The following is an 18,459-nucleotide window of genomic DNA, read 5'->3' as shown; positions in this document are numbered from 1 at the left end:
GACATCATCTAAAAGACATAATTTGCCCATGACGTAATTGGTTTTTTGAGCCTACATAAAGTAAACAATGTTGTGACTATCAAAATAAGTTGACAATCACAATCATTACCACATAAAGTAGGTGACTAGTAAGAAGAAGTTGTGGGAATGTATTGGCCCCGTAATCTCATGATGATGCTAATGCTGGTACCCAATATCTCTTTGCAACCATAGAAGCTTATGTGGGGTGAAGGAAGCATTTTTGGGAAATGATAAGAGTAAAGGGAAGGAGATATAGTGCAAAGGTAGAGATGACATTCGGATTAAATTCTTTATCAAAGCCAAAGACATCTGACAAAGGCCAAGCTACCGTAGTTGCAATTGAGCTAGGCATATGCTATGTAATATTTCTATCAATGTTGGATCTGTGTGGCTAAGAAGTGAGAGGTTAGCTCAAGCATGATGGCATTTTCAAGCGTCTTAGTAGCACGTGGTAGGTGTGAAGACAAGCACCCAATGTAGAGATTTGTTTTATAATACCATAGGATAATCAAAAAAATGCTAGCAAGAAGGTGCTAGAAACTTGGTAAGGATTTTCACTCGCCCACACTATGTGTGATTATAATAATTACTTCACATTTCAAGTTGATTATGCAGGTGTCGAGAAATTTGATTGTCACCTGTTATATTGTGCATGTGTGAGAGCTGGTCTTGTTCCATGTTTGCAAAAAATGAAAAAGATCGTGATCGGTGCAGTGTAAATATTGATTTCTCAAGTTGCAACAAAATAACAAGTATTGGCATTCATGTAATATGCTAGTCTCTTAAATCAATTCACGAGACTTAAACACGATGCTAACATTCATGTAATATGCTTGGAAAATAAAGAAAGAGAGAGAGAGAGAGAGAGAGAGAGAGAGAGAGAGATGACTTGGATGTGCAGCAAGGAGAAGAGGGGGAGAGAGAGGGGGGGAGGGGCGCCTTGGCTTAAAAACTAAAAAAAATTCGGAATTTTGGCCATCTCCAAGAGGAACCTTCACTAAGGCCTACCTAGAGGCATGCCAAAAATCCTAAAACGCACTAAAGAATTGATATTTCTATATAAAACTCATTCCTCCAAATTGTAGTACAGGAGTCATCCTCGTTTTGTATCTACGAGACTCATAGCGTGAAGATCATCGGTGAAAAGTGATGCCCAAAATCACCGGTGGATGTCACGGGTGGATCACCGGTGAATGACCACCAGGTGAGTACTCTCCAGGAACGGTTGAGGGTGGATCATAGGTGAAAAGTGATGCCCAGAATCACCGGTGGATGTGACCATCAGGTGCATGACTCCCAGGAGAGTCTGAGAGGGGAGCATTTCCATAGTCCATTGCGAAAGCTGCGCGGCCGGCATCCTGTGAGAAACTTGCAGCGGTCAGTCTCGACAGCATACTTCGACCAGCTCACTATGGAAAGCCCACTCACAACGATGGTCTTACCCAGTTTTGCGAGCTGTCCACAGCCTCCACATCCTCCCCTCTCCAAACATAGCGTGAACCATCGAGGACGCCTGCTTGTCAATTCACAAAGCGATTGTCAGAGTCTCCAATTCTCCAATATCTAGGCGCAAGTTACACATCGCATCTCGTCCTCACCTGCAAAAGTCGTAAGAAGTAACAAACAAACGAGTAGCTTCAAGTAGCATCCCCTGCCGCCCTCCATTAGCCAATTGTGCAGAAGGCCTTACTACGATCCTAGGACTGAAGCGTTGGTTCGGAGGATTGGAATAGAGCCTTATAAGAAGCGGTGTTTTGAATAGTCCTTATGGCGACCCAATGCGGACGGCAAAGAAAAAACCTACGCTTATTGCTGCCGTTCATTCAAGGAAGAGGAAAAAAGCCATACAAGGCTGTCTTTCCTTGGTTAGGCGATAGCCTTTGTTTTCCAAATGTCCCTACAAGAGATACGGAAAGGTGTGGAAAGAGGCTAGAGCCATACAAGACCTGATTGTTAGCTACAATTTATACGGAAAGAATTCCACGCTCCAGCTAGCGCCGCGGAACTATTTTCTTTGAAAGACCCGATGAACTCACTTTATTAATTCACGAGGATGACATAGGTAAGGCGACCTTTTTCATATGCTAATTCAAAAGTGGGAGGCTATGTTCAAGAGAAGCCAAAGAAATGTTCATAGGGTAGGGAAGAGTGGGGGGCTCGTGCATGCTTGCAAGGGGGGGTGCGTGATGTATGCACCAAGGGGGGGATGTGTCACGCATGTGTGCAAGGTGTCGGGGGCCGAGGGGGATTGCACACGCACCCAAGGGGCGTCATTTTGATCTCAATTTGGTAGATGCCAAAATTCTTGAATGTGGTCCCATGCAATCAAGATTCAAGTTGAATCATGCAAATTTTAACACTAGTTTGGTAGAAGGACATAAAACTGTCCTAGGACACTTTTATGTCATGTTCACTTAGCCACTTCCTAGAGTTATGCACGGTATTTTGGGGTTTTGATTATTTTCCATAATGCTTATATTCTTAAAGAAACTTGAAATTACTATGGATTGGAACACACTTACTACTTTGAATTTTACCTAAAGCTTTAAGGTCAATGTAAGACCAAAATTTCAAGTTGTTTTCTCATTTTTTAGATAAAATGGCCATACTTGTTAATTATAAGGAGTTATTTAAGAGGTTTTAAGTCATAGAGTGTAAGGATAACTATGACACATATTTTTATATTACTCTAGAGCTCAATAATCATATGTCTTATGATTTATGGACTCAAATGTAATTTTAGTAGATGTTGACATCGAGGCGAAATTTGATCTTTTGCAAATTCTTTGACATGTCTAACAAGTTCCATACTCAATCATACTTTGTATATATCTTCAATAGGATATTATGGAGTAGCATGAGTTTTTAGGGGACCTAATATTATGTACAAAACTAAATTCAAACCTTGTTTTAATTGTTCATTATGATATAATTTGCATGATTTTCAAGATACAAGGGTTAACTCATATTACAAGATCCTCAAAACATCTAATGTAGTATTTATGACAATAAAATGGCCATACTTGTTAATTATGAAGTATTTATGCCAATAAAAAAGAAGCTATATGTAGAACACTTATATGGGAGAATTCAAAACTATAAAAGCAAGATTTAATGTGCAACTTGTTTTGGTATTCGAGATTAAGAGAACTTAATTTCTTTTAACTGTAGCCTTTATTGTGATGTGGTGACATTTTCCTATGATAGAATTTCAACGCTGTTATGATATGACACTTTGTGACGTCAGCCACAGTTAGGGAAGCCTAAGGCTTGGTTATGGTGAGGCGGGAGACCAAGAGGGATTGACAGCACTTGCACTTAAAGGGGCTTTAAGGGCTTGGGTCTAGGTTTATTCCTAGGCCTAGGCACTAATAAAGTGCCCATAAATATGTGGTGTCTTTGTCAAAGGGTAGTGATAAGAATGTTTGGGACACCATGATACATGGTGTAGATGTGGATGTTAAAGGCTATGAGGATGCCTTGAACTTCCAAATTATGCATCTTGATTGAAGAAATGTAGTGCGTGGTTGAGAATGATTGTATAGTCTTGGTCATAACTTACAATGGAGTTATCTTAATAACTCCATTATGTTTGAAAAAGATGGTAGAGTCTTTCAGATTCAAGGAGAACATGATGTGCCCAACTATGCTCTTATTTGTTAGATGGAATTAGAATGACTGCTACCCCAAGAAGAATGTGAGGTATATCTCCGTGAACTCACTTTTATTGGTGATTTTATTTTTGCATTGGAAAGATGTAATCTTGTTTTTGATAATATAAAAAAAGTATAAACCTTCTTTCAATGATCTAATGTTTGAATTTAAAGATGTATTTTCGTATGATTTTCCTGATGGTTTACCCCTTGAGAGAGAAGTAGATCATAAATTGATTCTTGGATCTACCCTTGTTTGTAAACCACCATATTGACTTAGTGAAACAGAGGAACTTGAGGCCGAGAAATAATTAATTGAATACCTTAGGAAGGGCCAAATTCAACCAAGTAGTTCACCTTGGTCTGCACCAGTTGTACTGGTAAAGAAAAAGGATGGTACTATGCATTTATGCATAGATTACCAAGCATTACATAAAATCACTATAAAAAATAAGTATCCTATGCCTCTCATTTATGAGCTCTTTGATCAATTGCAAGGGGAAAAATATTTTACCAAAATTTATTTAAGGTCAAGATATCACCAAGTATGAATTAGAGAAGAGGATGACCGTAAAACATCATTTCGTACTAGGTATTGGTATTATCACTTTAAAGTAATGACATTTGGGTTAACAAATGCTCAAACAACTTTCATGACACTTATGAATAGTGTCTTAAGACCATACTTAGGAAAATTTGCTGTAGTATTTTTAGATGATATCCTTATTTCTTTTCAAAAATGAGGGTTTATATTAATAATATCAATTTAATGTCAAGTTATACAACTTCTCAGAACATACCCTTGTGAGATACAATGGAGGGTATACTTAACAAGATATCCAAAGTACTAAAAAACCGTTGTTTTGTGTCAGTTGAAATGTTGTAGCTAACAAAACATCAAGGCAACTATTGTAGAAACTAAAATAGTGAGTTAGAACAGTCGAAGCAATATCTCTGTAGCAGAGTAGATGTATGAGGAAACACTAAGTAGTCGTCATGAATCATTTTGCCTCTTCCAGAGGTTCCTCTTTTGGCACGAAGCATGAAGTAACCTTGACCACAATCGTCCCTCGGATGAAAGGATGGGGGAAAGCGTTCTTTGTTCTGCGTTTAGAAGTGGGTTCAGGACAAGTCATCTCTTCATGTAGAACCTTGTAAGTGGCACTTGATGGGTCGGACCTAGACACCGGTCTTTTGAAAGTTTGGTGAGCGAAAGGTGGGGATATAGGATTGCGGGCAGCCTGCAGAGGGTGAATGTACACCAAAAAACCAGTCGAGGTTTACATCGTAGTAGGAGAGGGGGTAGAAGTCCTAGGGAGAGTCTGAGGGGAGCTGTGGGGATGGGCATGAAAATTGGTTGCGGGTGTCTAGAGGGCAGTTGCTTGGAATTGTTGCTAGAGTGCACAACTAGGTCCCTCATCCTCTGGTGTCTCCTTGTCCACCAAGGATTGTGTCTGCGCTAGAAGTACAGCATCGCGGCCTCCTGAGAGGCTCCTCCTCCCATTATTTTTTGCCTTGAAAATGAAAATTGCACAACAAAACACATAGTCTAACCCCTTTCTTCCACCCCTCCTTCCTTGACCCTTGCAAAAGCATTGCCAAACATTTTCAGAAATCGTTATTTTCATGTAAGACAATTAATTACTTACAATATCAAGGGTAAGACAAAATCCATAAAAGTAAGCAATGCATGCTACTTTTTGAACATAAGTCATCTCACTATAATGCCAAAATTTATGAAGTCCTTGCTCGAGCCGCCGTCGCCTCGCTCGAATGCAGTCGCTCTAATTTTGGTAATCCTCGGTTGTGAATTACACACAAGTTCCATTTCTAGGGTCCCTAGATCACCCCATCATAGTGCAGTACTTATCAAAATGGGCAAAGGTGAAGGCAGTAAAGAGAGTGGATAGGAAAGGGGTTGCTGATTTTGTATATGAGCACATATGCTACAGATTTGGGATTCCCCTAAAGTTGCTGTTAGATAATCGTCCTGGATTTAGAGGAGAAGTGACAGATCATTTGTGGAGTAAGTTGAATATTAATCATAAGTATATAACTCCATATTACCCTTAGTGTAATGGCTTGAATGAAAATTTTAATGGAGATTTCAAATTGATGATGACTAAGATGATGGGAAGTCACACCAAAAACTGGGATTTGGAGATGAATCGAGTTTTGTGGGCATACAGAGTAGGAATGAAGCATAGCAATTAATTTTCTCCATTTCATTTGGTATATGGGAAAGAAGAAATACTACCACTAGATGTGGAAATATGAGCCTTGAAATGTTTGGTTGAAGAAGGATATGAGCTTGTAAACAGTTACAGGGAGAGATTATTGGCACTGCAATTGATGCAGTTAGACAAGGATTTGGCTTTTGAGGATTATCCCAGAGTGCAAATGCGGAGGCAAGAATTGGAGAATGCAAAAGTTAAGGAAAAGGAAATCGAAGATGGAGATTTGGTCCTGAGATACAATAGCAAACTGGATAGTACGTTTCATACTACTTTCCAAACTAAATGGGAAGGTCCATATAAAGTGGAGAAGAAATTTGAAAATGGCACTTATCACCTGACTGATTTAGATGGAAAAAGACACAAGAAGAAAGTAAATGGTATCCGTTTGAAGAAGTATTTTGCACGGTCGATGGTAGGACTGAAAGAGTAAGATCATGAAGATGATGAGCTGTGGCAGAAGCGGCAAAAGTCAGTGCAAAGTGAAGAAGAAGAAAATCTGGATATATCCTCTGTGTTCGACTTGTTGCTGGACATGAATATCATAGTAGAAAAAAGGGGTTGCTAGAGATGTGTGGATAAAAATGTAAATAAGTTTTTCACTTATTGCATGCTACTGGGTAGGCACATAGTCTTGCACACAGTCAGGTTGTTTTGATTTGGACTTTGTGAGCACCCTTCTATCAGAAGGATCTTAACTTATGTAAAAACTCTTGAGTTTATGAATGTTCTTCTTGCAGGGTCTCAATGGGAAATGATGATGTGTGGTGTGGGTGCACCAGACATTCCAGAGCATGGTATCCCGTGTGTGACGGTGTGTTTGTATGTGCTGACAAACATCTTTCATGGTTGTCTTGAGCCATATCAAGTGCATGAGAACATGAGCGTTTTTTGACATGGGTGTCTTGTAAATCCACTATGTCAGGATTGTATTCATCATATGTGGATAGTTGGTGAGAAATTAGATACTAAGTGTTTGTGGTATGCATTAGTGTGCACAAAGTCTATGGTTGGGCATTAATGCCTTGGTCTAAGTTTTTGGAAAAACTTTGAGAGTGGTAAGAGGGCAAGCATGAGGTCGCTAATCCAATATGACGTGGATTATAGAAGAAGTACATGCCCATGCAAACCTAGCTACGTGATGTAGGGAAGATACTTCTAGAGGATGAGCTGGCAGGTATGTGAAGATGGCAGTTGTGGTGGCGATGTGATTGTACTCTACATGGTTCTAAAGGGAAGCCAAGAATGTACATGGGATGGTAACTATGATGGCGGCTCTAGGATCCTGAACAGGGGAGGTCTGTTTGCTGGGAGCTTCTTGTGAGGAGGGCGTCTCTTCTTTGTAGGCCAAAAGGATCTGAGGCGATAAGAGACGGGTGCTCCATGAGCAGGATAAGCTATGAGGAAGTACATGAGCTTAGATCGGGCTCGAGAGGTTGATAATTGTTTTAGATGGAATCTTGAAAGGTTTTGGGGGAGGAGATTGCAACTGCACAATTAGGATATCCTGGGACAGAGAGGGGAGTTGTGTGTGAGCTCGTGGTAGGGAGTCTTGGTAGTGGGCTTCCCTTTGCTAGCGGTGTTCTCAAGTGGTCTGTGGATGGTTCAAGCTTGAGGAATTGGAGCCGGTGGTTCTTGTGAGGAGGGGGTCAAAGGCAAGTAGAAGGATTTGAGACAGTGGAAGGAAGGGACTGTGTGAGCACCTTTGTGGGATCTGTCAAGCTGGCTGAGGGTAGTTGGTTGAGGCTGGAGTGTCAGAATAATGAGAGAAGACAGAGGGGAGTTGGAGGACCTTGAATGATGAGTGCGTGAAAAGTAGCTATTATTGCTTGAAGGGGGAAGATAACGGGAGCGCAATAGCATGCTTATGGACTGGTTAGTCATCATATAAGCAAAGAGTAATCTAGAAGGTCGAAGGTGGAGAGGCTTTGACCTGGTGTGTCCTTGAATGAAGATACTATGGCATGTGAGTAGTTTCCATGTAATGGCTTGAAGGACATAGTGTATGCTCAGCCGGTTGCAGGAACCCGCCAGTACCTATTGTTGATTATAGAAGGAGACCTTGTAGTGATGACAAGACTATGGGCAATAAGGTTTGTAGGAGTGGGTTTTCATGCAATCCAAAGATGCAAACTCATATTAAGGTCTTGTGTTGCTATCAGTGTGGATTCTCGTACAAGTAAATAAAATTTTAAATTGAAATAATCTTAGATGAGTTCTTTATTGATCCATTGATGTAGACGTAAAGGTACATATTGAATATATAAAGAACTAATATATTATTTTTTAAGAACATACAAAGAAATAATTAAGAACATACAAACAACTAATATATTATTTATTAAGAACATACAAAGAATTAATTAAGACATACTAAGAACATATATTTGTGTATATTCTAACTATGTATGTTGATTTTTTATTAAAATAGCATAGTAAATAAAGAAAAGAATATACATATTAAGAATACTATATATCTTTTTATAACAAAGAATTATTTACATATATTCTAACTATCTATTTTGATTTAAATAAAAACAACATAATTAATAAGAGAAGAATATATCAGCATAGATAAAGACCATATATGTAAGAAATTTTTTTGTGGAGCACAAAAAAGAAAGTTTTTATTAATATTAAAAAGAGATTTTAGAAAAAGCAAGAGCCGAAAAGGCCTCTCCATACAACATAGTCCACTTCATCGTCTCTGGGTGCCTAGGTATCCACCGTAAGCCCTTTCTCGTTTGAACCTCATCGTTCTATCTCGATGTGCTACTTTAAGAAAGAAAGAAACATTTTGAAAGGGTCTTTTGGGACTGAACCCATTTTTATATTTAAAAAAAAGTATTGACATTTTAAAAGGAACATAATGTATATTTTAGCCTAAACCCTAAAAGAAAGCCTACCTGCACTGTGCAAACCTTTGCTGCTCCCTCAACTCCCTACTTCAAACCTTTGGATGAGCTCTAGGCTCTAGCTCGTCATCGAATCCATGTTGAGGACGTCAACGAGGTTCTTCTTACTCTTTGTTGTGGCAAATCTACATGGAAAGGCCCGTGTCACTTTAGAGAGCCAGTGGAGCATGGAACAGAGAGCCCGTGGTCGTTGAAGCTTTCGTGGAGCATGGAACAGCGAGCCCATGGTCATTGAAGCTTCCGTGGAGCGTGGAACAAAGAGCGCATCACTTGAGAGAGCTTGTGGTCATTGAAGCTTCTGTGCTTGTCCTCACAGCCACGTTGCCCATGCAAAAGAAACTCCAGGTATGCCTCACCTCGAGTCACCCTCTTGCTAATTGAAGAGCTCTCTCTCTCTCTCTCTCTCTCTCTCTCTCTCTCTCTCTCCCTCTCGCCCTCTCCCTCCTCTTTGAAGACCTCTCGCCCTCTTGCCCTCTCTCTCTCTCTCTCTCTCTCTCTCTCTCTCTCTCTCTCTCTCACCCTCCTGCCCTCTCGCCCTCTCACCCTCTCTCTCTCTCTCACCCTCCTGTCCTCTCGCCCTCTCATTCTCTCTCTCTCTCTCACCCTCTTGCCCTCTATTGAAGAGCTCTCCCAAGCTGCTGTTGAAGGTCTCTCTCTCCCTTTCTCCCTCTTTCCCTCCTTTCACCCCTCTCCGCTCACAATAACAAATTCAAAATGAAATTGAAATTCAAATTCACATTCACATTCCAAATTGAAATGAAACACTTTTGAAATTTAAATCTCTAAAAATCCCACCTAAATTAAATTTTAAAATTTAAAATTCCCGCCTAGATTTGATTTCCCGCCCAAATTTCTTGAGGGCTTTTCTTCCTTTTAAATTTTTGGCCACAAAGTCAAACCTTTTGTCCGTATGCTCATGAGGAAATACCAAGGAAACCCTCACAAAGGTTTGACCTTGTGGCCAAATTTTTGTGAGTTGTGTGTTTAAAGAAGCAAAATGGCCAATTTTTTTTTTTTTTAAAGAAGCAAAATGGGCAATTTTTGTGAGTTGTGTGTTTAAAATTTTTTTTCTCCACAGTGACCATCTGGCCACGGCCAAAGATTTAACCATATGACTAAATATTTTAAGGCAAATCCTTTTAGTATATTTTAGATCATACGAGCAAAGTTATGACCAAATTTTTGACCGAATTGCATAATCTATATCTTATGCAAATTATTTGACCATATGGTTTAAACTTTCCCCCTATTGCATAATCTTTATGATGAATATTACACACCTTAAAACTTTTGGCCATAAGACAAGATCTTTTGAGCATATGGCTCAAAAGTTTGGTCATATGGCATAATGATGTGACCATATTCAAAATATTTTGCCACAAGGCATAATGTTTATGATGAAGTTATAACTTATTACAAAATAGCCAAATTTGTAACCATATCGCAGTCTCTTCGAAATGAGTGGTGCCCAACTTTATTAGATGGAGAAGATTTGACCATAACAAAATCTTCATGATGGCCAAAGATTTATACAAGGTCCAAATGTTCACAATGGCCTAACAAGAGAGATACCTGAAGAAGATCTCTTCAGATGTATGTTTCACTCAATAGTTTATGCCATAAGGTCAAAAATTTATCACATCTTGTTCTTAAAGGATTGCAGATGTTAAGTCTCCACCTTGTGGCAAAAGTTTTGTTCCTAGAGGATTGCTGATGTTAAGTCTCCCCCTTGCTTGTTGAAGCTCTCTCTCCAAAGATGTTAAGTTTATGCCACAAGGCCAAAACTTTGTCACATTCTCTTTCCAAGGATGGGGATGCAAATCTTCATGAAGCCAAAGGTTCTTGAATTGTGGCCTTAACTATGTCCATGTCCATATTATTTCACTTGATAGATAGACATCTCAATTCCCATATCATACAGTGTTGAATTGTCAGGATTTTAACAAGGTCTAAATGTTCACAATGGCCAAATAAGAGATCAACATGGGGAAGGTTTTATAGGTCTACATCTCTAAAAAGCATTGCCACAAGGTCAAAACTATGTCACATCCTTTTTCAAAAGGATAGGGACCCTATGTTTCTGCCTTATGGCAAATACTTGGTGGATGTACTCACAATACAACAAGAACGTGAAGGAGGTTTGACCTTGTGGCCAAATCTTCATGATGGCCAAAGTTTCTTGAATTGTCAGGGTTTTGACAAGGCCCCAATGCAAGACAAGAAAGCAACATGATGCAGGTTTCACCAGGCGGCCAAAACCTTGCCTTAATAGGAACAAAATCAAGAAGAATTGACCATGTGGCTAAATCTTTATGATGGCCAAAAATCTATCACATCTTTATGATCACCAAAGCTTCTTTAATTGTCAAGATTTTGACAAGGTATAATTGTCCATAATGGCTAGACAACACGAGGTGGCTAAAACCTGATCACTGGAATAAAATCCCGATGAGTGTACTTTTGTCTAAAGTTTATGCCACAAGGTTAAAACTTTGTCAAATCTTGTTTCCAAAGGATAGGGATGCAAAGTTTCTACCTTGTGGCAAAAACTTTGGTGGATGTGCACACACATACAATAAGGACCTGAATGAGGTTTTGACCGTGTGGCCTAATCTTCATGATGGCCAAAGCTTCTTGAAGTGTCAGGATTTTGACAAGGTCTAAATGTCCACAATGGCCACACAAGAGAGCAACCTTTCTTTGGGAAGAAAATCATAATGAATGTACTTCCTTAAAAGTTTATGCCACAAGGCCAAAACTTTTTGTCACATCCCGTTTCCAAAGAATGGGGATACAAAGTTTCTGCCTTGTGGCAGAAACTAAGCAAGAATTTTTGGACATTAGGTCAAACCTGAGAGAGAGAGAGCTGTGCATAATGCGTGATCGACCATGCAAAGAATATCTGATGGGCACAATACTTTTCAAGAATCTCAACCTAGGTGGTATTGAGTTGCACGCAATATGGCGTGCCAATCCATTAAGTACTTGTTGGAATAACACACCTAGGACATTATTTACACTAGGGGAAAAACGATGCATAATGGTGATCAACCATGCAAACCATATCCGACGGGCACAATACTTTTCACACACCTCAAGCTAGGTGGTCTTTAGTTGCATGTAATGTGGTATGCCAATCCGATAAGTACTTGTTGGACTAACACACCTACGACAGTGTTTTTTGATGCTTGTGCATGACACTAAGGCAAAAACAGAGTTTAATGCTTGGTCGACCATGTAAATCATATCCAATGGTCTCAACACTTTGTATAAGACTCTATCCAGGTGGTATTGACCTGCATGCAAAGTGGCATGTCCATCCCATTAGTACCTGTTCAGATAACACACCTGCGAGCATGTTTTTTGATGGTGGTGCATAACACTAGGAGGAACATAGTGTACAATGCGTGATCGAGCATGCAAATAATATCCGATGGACACAATACTTTGCACGTGTCTCAAACTAGATAATATTGACTTGCGTGCAAAGTGGCACACCCATCCAATAAGTACTTGTTCGGATAACACACCTAGGAGCGTGTTTTTTGACAGATGTGCATCACATTGAGGTAAAAATGGTGTTTAATACGAGAATCAACCATGGAAATCATATCAGATGGGCACAATACTTTTCACGTGCCTCAACATAGGTGGTATTCACTTGCATGCAAAGTGGCGCACCCATCCCATAAGTACGTTTTCATATAACACACATGGGAACATGTTTTTTGATGGTTGTGCATAACACTAGGGAAAAAACGATGTATAATGCATGATCAATCATGCATAGCATATACGATGGGCACATACTCTGCACTCATCTCAACCTAGGTGGTATTGAGCTGCATGCAATGTGGCGCGCCCATCCAATAAGTACTTGTTCGGATAACACACTTAGGAGCGTGTTTTTTTACAGATGTGCAAAAACAATGTTTAATGCTTGATCGACAATGCAAAGCCTATCCGATGGGTACAATACTTTGCATGCACCTCAAACTAGGTGGTATTTACTTGCGTGCAAAGTGGCACACCCATACGATAAGTACTTGTTGGAATAATACACCTAGGACCATGTTTTTATGGTTGTGCATGGCACTAAGGCAAAAAGGATGTTTAATTCTTGATCGACCATACAAATCATATGCAATGGGCACAATACTTTGTATGCACCTCAACCTAGGTGGTATTGACTTGGGTGCAAAGTGGCGCCCCCATCTGATAAGTACTTGTTTGGATAACACACCTAGGAGTTTGTGAAGTTAGTAGTTTTAAAAAAGGTGTGATTCAATGGATAGCCAATTTTGAGTAACAATTGACATTAGAAAACTATTTGTGAGGTTAGTAGTTTCAAAAACTCATGTTTATTATGAAAATAACAGAGTCTAATTATTATGAAAACATTTGTGCTTAGTAGGATTTATATTAATCAAAAGAAAGAGAAGGGTGACATTAGAAAACTATTTTTGAGGTTAGTAGTTTCAAAAAGAGCATGTTTATTATGAAAACAATTGAGTATAATTACTCGAAAACAATTGCGCTTTGTATGAAAGAAAGAGAAGGGTGAAAGGAAAGGAAAAGGAAAAAGACTGGTGAAAAGAAAGAAAAGGAAAAAGGAAAGAGAAGGGTAGAAAATGAAAATCTTAATTTGCCCTAAAGAAGTATAAAAAGATCTTCTTCTCTTCATTCATTCTTATCTCAATCAATTGGAGCAAGCAAGCTAGTAGCATGGATGATGTGTCTAAAGGAATTGCAGGGAAAGAAGGAGTGGCTTGCAATGTGGTGAAGATGAAAGGGAAGAGTATACTCATTGTTGGAGGTCACATGAAATTGCACACCCAAAGCCTGATTCTGTTCGTGGTCCTGTTGATATTCCTCAAAACCCAAGTTTGGCACCGATAGATGAAAAGGAAGCGGAAGACAATTTTGCTAAGATTATTATGAAAGAGACAGATAAAGGTGTTTGAAGATCTATACTGTCTTTACAACAAATGACATATTGGTGTTTTCTTGTGTACTTAGATGTCTTTAATCTTTTATAGTATCTGCATGGAAATTCGACCACATGGCCAAAACTTTGTGCAATGTTTTTTATAGAGGTTTTGATGAAACAACATTTCTCTCTCTCTCTCTCTCTCTCTCTCTCTCTCTCTCTCTCTCTCTCTCTTTGTCTCTCTCTCTCTCTCTCCTTCCTTCCTTCCCTCCCCCCTCTCTGTCTTCCTACCTCTCTCTCTTTCTCTCCATCCTCTCTCTCTATCCCAATCCCTCACATGACAACATCTAAAAAATCACAGACTAGATAAAGTTTGACCATTTGGTAAAATCTTTTAGATGGGAAAGAAGTGAGGACATGCTCTAGGAACATACTCCAAGATGTTGGAAGATTTCTATACAAAATGGCATTCTTTTACAGTGACATCTAGTATTTTTCTACCTTTAATCTATTATATAATTATCATGTTTTCTTAGCTATCTTGAGCCGACAGTCAAGAATAGAAGATTGATGCATATCTTCTAACATTCAGAGTGTTCCTAAATAAAGTTCTAGGAATAAATAATTTGATTGCATGGTTTAGTATGGAAAATTTCAACCTTAGAGGTTTTCATGAATATCACTCTCTCTCTCTCTCTCTCTCTCTCTCTCTCTCTCTCTCTCTCTCTCTCTCTCTCTCTCTCTTCTTCAACTCAAATCTAGATTATGTTTAAGAAAAATAATGGTTCTCTATTTATTTACACGCATCCATACTGAAAGATGTCTACATGTGGGTGTGTAACAGATCAAATAGAAGAAGTCCATGTACCCAATACATCACCGATCAGAAACTTGGCCTAATTGTCTATTGTATTGGATCTCAATGGGCTTCTTTTACAACGCTGCTTCTCGAAGTCAACAAAGTGTGAGAGTGTACGCATGGGCAAACAATGGTTGGTACTTTGGCCGGGATGCATGCAGTTTCTTGACACTTTATTTGAGAACTTTCAAGTTGGCATTTGGTCAACAGCTATGCACAAGAATGTAATGACAATCATTGAAAGTCTACAATGCAATGTAGGGAAGAAATTACTTTTTTTAATGGTGTGGAGCCAGGAACAATGCTATGTACATCCAGGGGAAAAAGTATATAGACCAGATAAGATGGGAGTAAAAGCAATGTTCAAGCCTTTGACACTTGTTTGGAACCGATGGGCTGATATTTGCAAACATGATAGAACCATCCTCATAGATGATAGTCCATACAAAGGGTGTCTTAGTCCTACAAGGACTGAATTTTTCCAACAACACTCAATTGTGATCATAAGGATTCAATTTTCATTAATGAGCTATTGCCCTTCTTGTTTCATCTAGATGTAGCAGCAGATGTGCGTGAAGTGATAAACTTTGACTGATATGGTCAATCACCAGTGGAATTTGGACACCCTTTGTATCTCCATTGCACGAATGTAATTATTGAATGGAATATAATAAATACTCAGGGAGAGTAGGACACTTCTTCAACAAGATCCAACATCAGAGGTGATGAGCATGAAAAGGGTGTGACTTACAATTTCGAAGCCCCATCCAATACACAAACAACATTTGTAGGTATTTCTCAAAATCCACCTATTCTCTTAAGTTCATTAGAAGTGTCAAATTGAGAGAGATTACTCGTGTTTCTACTTTAAAAGACATGGAGGCCATGCATATTGCTCAGCAATTGGGATATGACAAACCTTTCATTAATGGTGCCACAGCAAAGTGGTATATAGGACAACTCCAAAGCATTTATTTACAAAAATGATTGATGTAATAGGATTATTTTTATTCAATAATATATTGTCTTGTGTTAGTCTTTAGACTTTTGATTTCATTCTTGCATTTGTGATTATTACTAGATTGGAAGACAGGAACAGGGGACATATGTGTGCTATGCAAATATATCATTGATCACGATGAGTTCAAGCCATCTAACTTACCACTCCAAGTTTGTGAGAAATTCTATGCGAGGGGGATTCCCTTCATGATCGCTGATTCAACAAGTACTGGAGCTGGCCTTGGCTTATTTTCCCTCAAGACCTTTGAAATTGGAAAAACTATTCTACGATACAGAGGACCAAAGTACAAATATTTTGATTGGAGGACTCTATTCTCATTGAATGATTGAGCACTCAAATACTCTATCCTTGAGGACCCTAGAGTTGATGGTAAAGAGAATCAAGTGTACATTGTTGGTGATGTGCGTGATGGTAATGTGGGAGGCTACATAAACAGAGTTGTAGAGATTGCATGGAGTATGAAAATGTATGCTATGTGTACTCACCCACCCTTGAAACTTGTTATTCTTGGGAGCTTAACAATGAAGCTGCATATGGAAACATTACTTTACAAACAACTCATGAAATCGAGGTAGGGGAGGAACTATTTGCAAACTATGACTTCTAATTAAGGTTATTTTTAAACACTGGTTTTGTCAAGAGGGATCATTTCCTACAACATTTGTCTTCATGTTGTAAATATTACAAAATGATGTGATATCAATAGGCATGAATTGTGAGTGTACAAAATTTGAATTGAATCTAAAAACCACTTTTTGTGAGTCTTAGTGTTGTGTAAATTCATCATATTCATAATACAATGGTGAACAAAGTAACACTTATCCACTACCACTTAGTGTGTGAAGTCCGATCATGTGCGATTTTATTTGACCATGAGGTGTAGTTTTCGCTCAAATGCAAATGTAAGTCCACTACTTTTCTCCATGAAATCCAAAAGATGTGCACAATTTCTAAGTACATGGTGAAAATCTATTGATCGATTTATTGCTTTAGTTTATGTTTTGTATCTTCTATATGAGAAAAATCCATATTGGGGAATTTGGGAAATCTAAAATGGGACTTGGGAGATTCCCAAATTTCCCAATATGGTGTTCAAGCAACTTTACCAGGTTGCGGTGACATATCTTTCCCCATATTTCAACCTCCCTCATGAAACTCTTGTTGTAGATTGACTCTTGCTCATTGATGAGAGCCTTCTTTACTCTGCCAAAACTTGTTGACCTGGCTTCATCACTACCTTGTAGATGGTGCCAAAGCCCCCGGAGCCTATGACGTTGCTCTCACTCAAGTCTCTTGTTGCTTCCTTGATATCATTGAATGTCCAATTGACACCGTTCTTACTAGGAAAGATATGTTCTCTCTATATTATCGGGGGAGCCAACCTTCGCCATTCATGCCTTGGGAACATGTAAACCATGAGGAAGAGAATGACCACCAAGATAATTAGTATACTGGCCAAGATGATGCCTACAAGTTGTGCTATTGACAAGTGTTCCTCTTTAACTATTCCCTCACACGGCTGAAGGTACAGGATGTTGAAGATGATGACATAGACGTCACACTTATCAAAATGGAGAAACCTCTAGATATTTTGGTTCCAAAAATTACAACTATTATCAATGATGCCCGGGTTGTCGATGAAAAACACCCCACTGACACAACCTTGGTACCAACTTTCAAACTGGTTGACTATTATGCAGATTAGGAGATGATGCAGAGAGGGGTGATGAGCTCACACAACAAGATGACATGTAGGCAGTGCATTCTGCCAAAGAAATGACTAGTCCCTAAAAACTTTATCAGTTTGATTTTTTGTCAATAGTTTATTTGTGCAATGTAGTTTTTGAGTTTGTATATAGCTTACAATAAAAGGGTCAGATAGATAAAGATCTTTAGAATTGTTGTACACACTGGTACTAGTTTGATCCAGTAAATTCTGGTTTCTACTTAGGGAATGGATGAACAACTATGTATGGGATCTACCAGTAGCTTGGTACTGCAACAAGCTATGCTAGTAGACTCCTAGTAGATCACCCCATGGTCTTGATATGATGGGATGTTATATTGGAAACATAAGTTCATCACTTTCCAAAGGTTAGAAATCTAAAGTTTTGAGGTGTGTTCAGGTCCAAGAGTTTAGTCCCAATTTCTATACACCTGGGTGTTCCAGGTGTTAAGGGGTCAACTAATAAACCCAAAGTTAGTATCAAAATAGTCAAGTGTCTTGACAATTAGAATTTATAACCAATATACAACTACCAAGTTGGGGGTATAGCAAGATCGTGTGAGAACATGAGAGGAAAATAGAAGAGAATATGAGATATTTGTTCTCGTAATATATGTTTAGATGATGAATGAAAGACCGAACTCTAATTGTCACCTATTTTGTACATTGTACTTCTATTTCTATTTCTGATGCAATGTCGCACGCTTTTTCTTTCCAATATGCAATGAGAGATTGTGTGTGTGTGTGTGTGTGTGTGTGTGTGCATGGGTGCGTGTGTGTGTGTGTTTAGATTAAAAATTCCCATCAATAATTGAGCCATACAATTAATTCCATCAATTGGATAAAAAGTTTAAAAAAGGGAAACATATAAGGAAAAAATGTTTGAGACATTTAAGTTGAAAAATGCAACTAGAATTTGCAAAATTTTTTATCAAATTAAAATTGAGTTTGACAAACATAATATTGAAAAAAGATGTCAAATCCTATTCTTCCATACTCTCTTGAGCTTCGGGCATAAACCAAGTAACTATGCTAAAGTTATAGTGGTTGTCCTCCCCTTCAAATCATTCATCAATGTGTATTCCTCCTGACCTTGACCA

General features: G+C 38.8%; 1 long non-coding RNA gene across 1 annotated transcript; it reads right to left on the bottom strand.

Annotated features, from left to right (window-relative positions):
- Positions 1 to 1,283: 1,283 nt before the first annotated feature.
- Positions 1,284 to 1,909, bottom strand: LOC147889464 (uncharacterized). Its single transcript, XR_015542859.1, has 3 exons — positions 1,620 to 1,909; positions 1,464 to 1,534; positions 1,284 to 1,379 (listed from the first exon to the last, which is right to left on the bottom strand). It is a non-coding gene; the product is annotated as an uncharacterized LOC147889464 (long non-coding RNA).
- Positions 1,910 to 18,459: the final 16,550 nt, after the last annotated feature.

Source organism: Dipteris shenzhenensis, chromosome 20 (assembly GCF_047967505.1).
Source record: "Dipteris shenzhenensis isolate YYH24624 ecotype China chromosome 20, Dip_SZ_1.0, whole genome shotgun sequence".
NCBI classification, from domain to species: Eukaryota; Viridiplantae; Streptophyta; class Polypodiopsida; order Gleicheniales; family Dipteridaceae; genus Dipteris; species Dipteris shenzhenensis.
The sequence above is the reverse complement of the archived record's forward strand: the minus strand, read 5'-3'. Positions and strand labels throughout refer to the sequence as shown.